The 8,181-nt window shown below is 47.9% G+C and overlaps 1 protein-coding gene across 1 annotated transcript in view; it reads left to right on the top strand.

Annotated features, from left to right (window-relative positions):
• The first annotated feature begins 765 nt into the window (after positions 1-765).
• The window catches only part of SYNE1 (spectrin repeat containing nuclear envelope protein 1), a 497,459-nt gene continuing 490,043 nt past the window's right edge, over positions 766-8,181 (top strand). The window contains exon 1 of the mRNA XM_058289685.2: positions 766-956. The gene's annotated coding sequence lies outside the window, so the exon portion shown is untranslated. The remainder of the gene's footprint in view (positions 957-8,181) is intronic.

Genomic DNA, 8,181 nt, shown 5'->3' with positions numbered 1-8,181 from the left:
GGTCCAAAGGTGCTGCGTCAGCGCGCTTTTCATAAATAAAGCATAATTAAGACGAAGAGGCCAAGAGCCTCTCCAAGAAATGGAAGCTTTTTAAACAACAGCCACGAAAACCCTTCCAGCCTGACCGGTCTCCTTAAAACTGAGGGTTTTGCTCCCGATTTCCACAGGCAGGTCAGCGGTTCGGATCTTTCTGAAAGTTGATGAGAAAAGAAGCCGTTGGAATGTACTCGAACTGCAGCGCTGCCTTCCCGGGACCATCAGGGGACCTCCCCAACCCGGCCAGACGCGCTCTGCTCAGCCAGGTCAGCTGGACAGGGGCAATCGGCGGCCAAAGTGAGCCCGAGCGCCGGCTCCCCCTCGGGAACAGGGAGCCCCAAGGTCGGGGGGCCCCCCTGGGGGAGGGGGCCGCGCACCCAGAGGGTGGGCGCAGGCGGCTTGGCTGCGGCGGGGACGCACGCACGGGCGAGCTCCGAGGCTGTGCACCTCGAAGAGACAGGGGTACCCTGGCGCGCGCCTCCGGGTCCCCGCGCACCTCGCAGCCGGCGCGGAGCAGCCGAGGGGCGTGGCGAGGGCGGGTTCGTGGCGGGCCGCGGGCCCCGGGGTGGGACCGCGCTGTGACATCTCCCCTTCCGCAGGGAGGGCTGGCTGCGGGGCCGGGGCGGGGTGGGGGAGCTGGAGCGAAGGCCTCAGAGCTCAGGGTGCCGCCGGGAGGAGAAGCGATTACGAGAGAGGGAGGGCGCCGGCGAGCCACTGGGCGCAGGAGCCAGTGCTCCGGCGACAGGGGCGCGGGGGCCGCGGGCGGCATCGTACCGGGTCACCCGGGCGGCCCCGCACCCGGCCCGAGGGTCCCAGGGGCTGGCAGGAAGGGAGCCACTGAGACCGCCGGCTCCCGCACCGCCGGACTGAAGCCGCGCAAGGATCCGCCTGCTCGCTTCGCCGCCGGTCAGGGAGAGAAGGTAAAGGGCCAGGTGGAAGCCGACACACGCCGCAGACGGATGGAGAGCAAGTTTGCACTTGCAGGCTGCGCCTACTTCGGGGGGGTGGGGGGTGGGTGCGTGTGTGCGCGGGTGAGGCTCGTGCAGGAGGGAGGCAGGTCGCCGAGCGATCTCCTTGCATCTTGTGCGTAGACGTCGCTATTAATATCCCCCCTTGCGGAGTTGTCGTTTCCGCTTGTGGCACATCCCCTGAGCTCCTGGGATGCAGAAGCGAAGGCGGCCCCCCCCCCCCCCACGTCGTGCCGGTCGCCGCTGGGACTATTGGGTGGGGGGTGCAGGGCCCTGAAGCCGTTCCAGGGACCTCCCTTCCTCCACCCCCGACTATTTTAGGAAGGGAAGGGGGAGGGGCCGGGGAGCTGCAGCCAGGGCGGGGGCGGGGTCCTGTCACCCTCCCCCGGGGCCCGTCACGGTGGCGTCGCGGCCATCCGACCCGCGCTAGAGGTCAAGATAACTTTCATCTCCGCTCCAGCAAGACACGGAGCTTGAGCTCTGCTCCCCGGGGAGCTGCGGGAGATGGTGGCTCACGGAGGAGCAGGTGCCTGGCAAGGCGCAGGGCAAACTAAAGCAGCCACCGGCCGCTGAGCACGGGGAGCCCCTGGGGAGACGGCGTTCAGGGTGATGGCTGGGACGGCAGCCTTCCAAGGCCGCAAGCTCAGACTCTCCTCCGCGGGGTCAGGTGCAGCCCAGGGGGAGAGAGCAGGTGTGAAAATGGCCCTAGCATCCTGAAGTGTTCCTGCCTGGGCTTGCAATTTGAAGTGGAAAACCTGTACGTATCTGACATTTTTCTGTGACCCTTTAAGAAAGTTCAAAATGAATTAATTTATTCTTCGTTCATACTTACTCTTTTTTTTAATTCGTCTAGTTTCTCCTTTTTAAAGAAAGCAGAAGTCTATGCAAGACAGAGTATAACAATTCTCCAGTAAGCAAAGGTTTTTACTATGGCAAAAATCTGCATAAAATGCTGATTCAGTCATGACTCATGAAGATTGTTCTTTGAGAAGCTGTCTATTCCTCATGATGAGAAATATTATTAGGTTGGATAAAAAGTTCCTGATATCATCAGAATAGTGTAATGAATGCATACCCAGTTTCTCTTGTATTTTCGAGTCTGTTTTTTTACTTTGTGGCAGATTTAGAACAAAACCTGCTACAGCAATGCTAACTTAATGTTTCATGAAGATAAAGAAACATCTCCAGACTGACCCAAATAATAATATTGTAAGCCTTTGAAAATATTTTCCCAGCTATTACATTATATCCTCATTTTTATCATTCTTAACTCAGGATTTTTTTTTTTTTTACATACTGGTTTATTCTGTCCTCAACGTCCCCACAAAAGAATTGTTTCCCCTTGATTCCTTCCTGCAGGGGCGGGGAGGGGGGCATGGGGTTGGAGTAAGGTAGGTTACCATTTAAAAATTTTTCAAGAACTGCTGTATTAAATGTGCAGAGGCTGCTACCCTGGGACCTGCCCGTAGATAATTCTGCAGCAGGCACAGCTTCTTAGAATTGAAATGAGGCGTAACTGAAACAGGATGTTAGAAGCCCGTGACTGGGCAAGGTGGGTAGCAGTTTTGCTGCCCCAGTTCTCACTATTGGGGCCACACCCTGTGGCCTGGACTGACAGACACCCCTGCGGCTGGGGGGCATCTGCACCTCTGTGTTCCTGGTCCTTACTCGGGGACCTAGTTCAGTGGAAACTGACATCTGACAAGGAGTGCAGTGTATACTCTAACCAAGTATGGAAGGAAACGAGCAGATCTCTTCGGGGATAATGTATACTCTAGGCTTACCATAAAAAAAAATGATATCATGATACACAACTTGCATGCAGATCAGCTCTGTACTTTGTCTCAATTACTTGTTCATATTCTTGTTCTTCTACAGAAAGGACCAATTTTCATTTGTTCCCCTGTAATAATAGTGAATACTTAATAGTGCTAGTTACTGATGTCCTATTGACACATTAACGATGTATTTGTATTAATCCAAGGACGCTCTTCTTCTCCCCTGCTTTTTGACTGTATTCGTGTTTTTATTAATGACCACCATTACTAAGTGACTAGAGAGAAAACTTAATAAATTTTAATGGGCACACTATGTGCCTCAAGCAAAAGATTGCCGATGAGGGGAGTTGAGGTTTGTTCACTAAGCCTTTTTGCTTAGGTTTAACAGTGGGTTTTAACTTTAGTGTTGTGCTTGTACATATTTACACATTTATTTGGGTAATATCCATACTTCCTACTGCTCTGAATCTGTTTGCAAGTTTAAGGTCTCGGGTCATCTTTTTCAATTAGAAATGACGCATGGTTCATCTTTTTCAATTAGAAATGACGCATATCACCTGTGGGGGTTTCAGAGCTTGGGATTTTCTGTTGTTGTTTCCTACAACCAAAAAATTGGGTTGCGTTGCTCTAAGATGGATTTTAGTGACCTGGTAGTGTTTCTTCTAATGCTTTCCTTAATGTATTCCTCTTTAGTAGCACAAGGAAGAAAATGCTTTAGCAGCTGTGTCAGTCAAACGGTGCTGATGCAAAATACCAGAAATTGGTTGGTTTTTCTAAAGGGTACTTATTTGGGGTAGGAGCTTACAGATACCAGGCCATAAAGCATAAGTTCCTTCCCTCACCAAAGTCTATTTTCATGTATTGGAGTAAGAAGGCAGCCGACGTCTGTGAGGGTTCAGGCTTCCTGGGTTCCTACGTTCCTGGGGCTTGCTTTTCTCTGGGTTCAAGGTTCCTTCCTTCCTGGGGCTGGCTTCTCTTTCCTCTGCGTGCTGACTTCCCAGGGCTCCTGTTTAAGTCTTCAGCATCAAACTCCAACATCAAAACTTCTACATTAAAAGCCCTCAACTCTGTTCTTTGCCATGCCTCCACCCTCTAAGGGGTGGGGACTCAACGCCCTAATCATAACTCAGTCATGCCCAGGTACAGATCTGATTACAAGCATAAGCCAATATTTCTTTCTGGAATTCATCAATTACATCAAACTGCTACAGTAGTCAATTCTGTTTAGAGACTGCGTAATTCAGTTGAGAGTCTCTTCTTTCACAGGTGTTGGTGCTAAGAAGAGCACAGGGTACAGCCAGGAGAATCCCAGATAGCAGATAGCCTCAATTCCCTCTGCATCCTGCACCATCAGTGTAGCAGATGGTTTTTGAGGGGCCCTGTTTGTCCCACAGTCGTCTGGATTTCCCATCACAGTACTCACCGTACTTTATTGTAGGGCTCTTTGCTCTTCGTCTCCCTCTCTGGGCTTGCCTACCTTGTCCCTGACCGTATTCAGCCACGTTGTCCCTCGTCCTTCACGACTTTGCTCGATACTGTTTGTTGGAAGAAAACATACCTCTTCCAGGTTTGGTGGGTGTATTAGCTAAACTGTAACCCTAGTTCCTTCCCTGGAAAGATTTGGTGTTGGTGCAGGGACGGTTACTTGGTATACATCCGTGTTTACCAGTTCTCCTTTTCATCCCACGACCTGGCAGCAGCCTTCAGCCTCTCCCCGCCACCCCTTCCCTGCCACCACATCCTGCAACTACTGAAAGCTCTTTTAACTACCCTGGGAAAGAGAGCCCCTGGAGGGTGCTGGACCTTCCTCTGTGGCTCTGGTACTGAAGGGTAAGTCCACAACCAGGGCACTGTCATGCCCTCACTGAGCCCAAGGAAGGAATGCCGAGCAGGATGGCCTCGTACCGGAGGTGGGCTTAGCGGTCACTGGTGCTGCCCTAGGTAACTGCAGGGCTCACTGGAGAGATGGCAAGTCGAGGCCCAGCCCACACTTGGTGGCAGGAGCAGCCGTGGCCGGGGAGGGGAAGGTGAAGGCCAGGTATAGGCTGAGTCCCCTCTACAAGCCCACTAATCTGCTAGGGACACTGCATACTTTTCAAGTTTAATTTAAGCAAGATCAAACTGCACCTAATTTAACATGAAATTACCCCATTTTACAGGTGAAGAAATAAGGGCTTGGAAAGGTGACCATTTCTTAAGGTCATGTGGACAGTAAGAGCTAGAATTCAGATTTCGTTCCATTCTGTTTTCCTTCTGTCTTGGCTTTTTTCTTTTTTTCCCCTTCCTTCCCTTCCTCCTTCCCTTTCTCCCTCTCCCCTCTCTCCTCCTATTACTTTTTTTTTTTAAAGATTTATTTAATGTGTTTATTGCCCCCTCCCCTTGTGGCTTGCTTGCTGCTGTCTCCTCTCGGTGTCCATTCGTTGCGTGTTCTTCTGTGTCTGTTTGTCTCCCTTTGTTGCGTCATCTCACTGTGCCAACTCTCCATGGGCGTGGACCGTCAGCTCTCCGTGGGCATGGGCCAGCTTTCCTTCACAAGAAGGCCCTGGGTTTGCTTCCCATATTGTAGATGGGAGCCCAATCAATTGAGCCACATCCGCTTCCCTCCTTCTATTACTTTTTTAAAATATATTTTTATTAGAGAAGTTGTGAACTTATAAAACAATCATGTACTTGTGTGGGATCCCCATACAGCACCCCTCCACCCACCTACTACATTGTTGTGGAACCTTTGTTACAGATTATGAAATAATATTATCAGACATCAGGCTATTACCACTAACTACAGTCTAGAGCGTACATTTGGTATATTTTTTCCATATCCCCCTATTATTAACACAGTGCATGTTTGACATTGATGGAAGAAAATTACACTATTGCCATAAACTAGAGTCCGTAGGTTACATTAGTTATATTTTTTCCCATGCTTCTCCATATTCTTACTACCTTGCAGTAGCGATATATAATTGTTCTAGTTCGTAGAAGGACATTCTTTTACTTGTACTATTAACAACAATTCTCATCTATCTGAGTTTCCTGTTATTCAGTCCCTAGATTACCCTCTAGCTTTCTTTCAATTGACATTTATATCCCTAGACCACCCTTTTCAGCCACAATCCCATTTTCTATTACTTTTATTTTAAAATTTCCCTACTCTTTATACCCACTAAGCAACAACTGCCCCTTTCCTTCCCCTCCCCATTTCCTGATAATCTTGAACCTATTTTCTGTCTCTACAAATTCTCTCTTTCTAGATATTTCATATGAATGGAATCATATAGGATTGTCCTTATGTACCTTGCTTATTTCACTCAGCATACTGTCTCTAAGTTTCATCTGTATTGTAGCATCAGAACTTCATTCCTTTTTATGGCTAAATAACTCTATTGTATGTACATAACACATTTCGTATAGTCATTCACTTGCTCATGGACACTTGGATTGTTTCCACTTTTTAGCTATTGTGAATAATGCTGCTGTGAGCATTGGTGTACGAGTACCAAAAAACTGTTTGAATCCCAGTTTTAAATTTCTTTGGATACATACCTAGGAGTAGAGTTTCTGGATCATAGGATAATTCTATATTTAACTTTTTGAGGAACCACCATATTACTTTCTGCATTGGTTGCACCATTTCACATTCTCACCAACAATGCATGAGCGCTTCAATTTCGTTACATCCTTTCCAATGCTTGTTATTTTCCATTTTGAAAAAAATAGTCATTCTAGTGGGTGTGAGGTGGTATTTCCAGGTCTTTCTTAGTCCAAATTCTTAGCTTTTCCTGAACTATTCCATCCCATAGGCAGCTCTTGAGGACCTCTATATATAGAACCAGCTCAAATCACAAACTTATTGGAACAAAGCCAAGCCCAGAACTCATACCTCTTAATTCCCAACCTCCTTTTATTTTCAATTAACTTTTAAGTCCTCATCAAATCATATGTCCCTCAACATTAAACTATCCATCAAAAGCAAGAAAATTATAACGTCACAAAATAAGATATGCATATATACAGGATTAGTGAAAGCAAAAGGTTTGATCTCAAGTCTTTAAAAGGAAGACTGTTGCATCAACTTCTTTTGCAATAAGGAAGAGAGGTTTTCTGGGAGTTATCTCGTGGAGGTAAAATATTATGAACTTGATTTAATGAAACAAAAGTATGTGTCAAGGACCTGAGACTTGTTCAGGGATTTACTTGGTGTCTGTGGGGGAAATGTCAAAGCAATAAGGGTGATAGTCGCTATACTTGAGAAAGGGTCACAGTCCTGTTCAAGTGAGATGAGACTAGCAATGGTGAAGACTTTATGACAATTGTGAGTTGAGGGAACGTAATGCTGGCATGTTTAGAGGAGGCTTTAGGTAGGATGTGGGTCCCGGGAGAGGTATTTAGTGATGCACTGGATTTTTCCAGCTATGAGTGTAGCAGAGAGGCAAAAAACCACTGGAGCAATGGTGGAGATGAGTATGGCATGTGAAGGGGCAATGAAGAAATAGTTCTGCAAGGATGTTGAGGATGCAAAATGCAGGGCATTGGGAAGGAAAACCTGCACAGCCACTGCACTGCTGAGCTCAGTAAAGACCCCATGACCCAGGCAATCCCAGAATCCCCTAAATTCCCTGGCAGCCCTGTCTCCCACCAGCCACCAGCCAGGCACCGAGTGTTGCAAATTTTGCCTCCTCCAGTTTTCTCAGCTTTCCCCCTCTGATCACTCTGGTGCCACTGCTGTGACTCCTTCTCTCATCACCTCTCACTTGATCTCCTGAGTTGCTTTCCTAACCCTTCTTCCTGATACTCAGGTCTTGCCCACCTTAAATCCACCTTAAAAACTATAGCTAGAATAATCCAAACTATACCTGGTCACTCCAATCTTAAGATTCTTCATTGGTTCTCTCTTGCATCTTAGAGGGTCAGGATCAAGCTTCCAAGACAGTAGATAGACTCTCAGCCATCTGGACACCACTCCCTTCTTTGGCCTCACCCCAGAATGGCACGTGGCAGAGTCCTTTAGCATATAATGTGGTATTTCCACATAGGAACCAGGCTGATCACACAGCCTGCAGTGTGACATTCACAGTTTTCACTTGATCACCCTTGATTCAGATGTTAGTTCCCTCCCGGTATGCTTTTTCAGAACTTCCAGATTGGCTTAGCACCCATGCTTTGTATCCTTCCATCTCTATAGTAGTGCTTGCTTGTGGCATTTTTACATGACCTTTTCTCTGTCTATGTCTCCCACTGTTCTAAGCTCTTCAAATTGGCTTCTGTGTGATGATCATCTTAGTACCGCCAGCATGGCTCTTGGGCATTCAGAACGTATTGGTTACACCATGGCAGTAAGCCTGGAGACAGAGGCTCAAGTTGGACACTGCGGAGAAGTTCCGTGTTTCATGTGGCACCAA

The sequence above is a fragment of the Dasypus novemcinctus genome, chromosome 28 (genome assembly GCF_030445035.2).
Source record: "Dasypus novemcinctus isolate mDasNov1 chromosome 28, mDasNov1.1.hap2, whole genome shotgun sequence".
NCBI classification, from domain to species: Eukaryota; Metazoa; Chordata; class Mammalia; order Cingulata; family Dasypodidae; genus Dasypus; species Dasypus novemcinctus.
The sequence above is the reverse complement of the archived record's forward strand: the minus strand, read 5'-3'. Positions and strand labels throughout refer to the sequence as shown.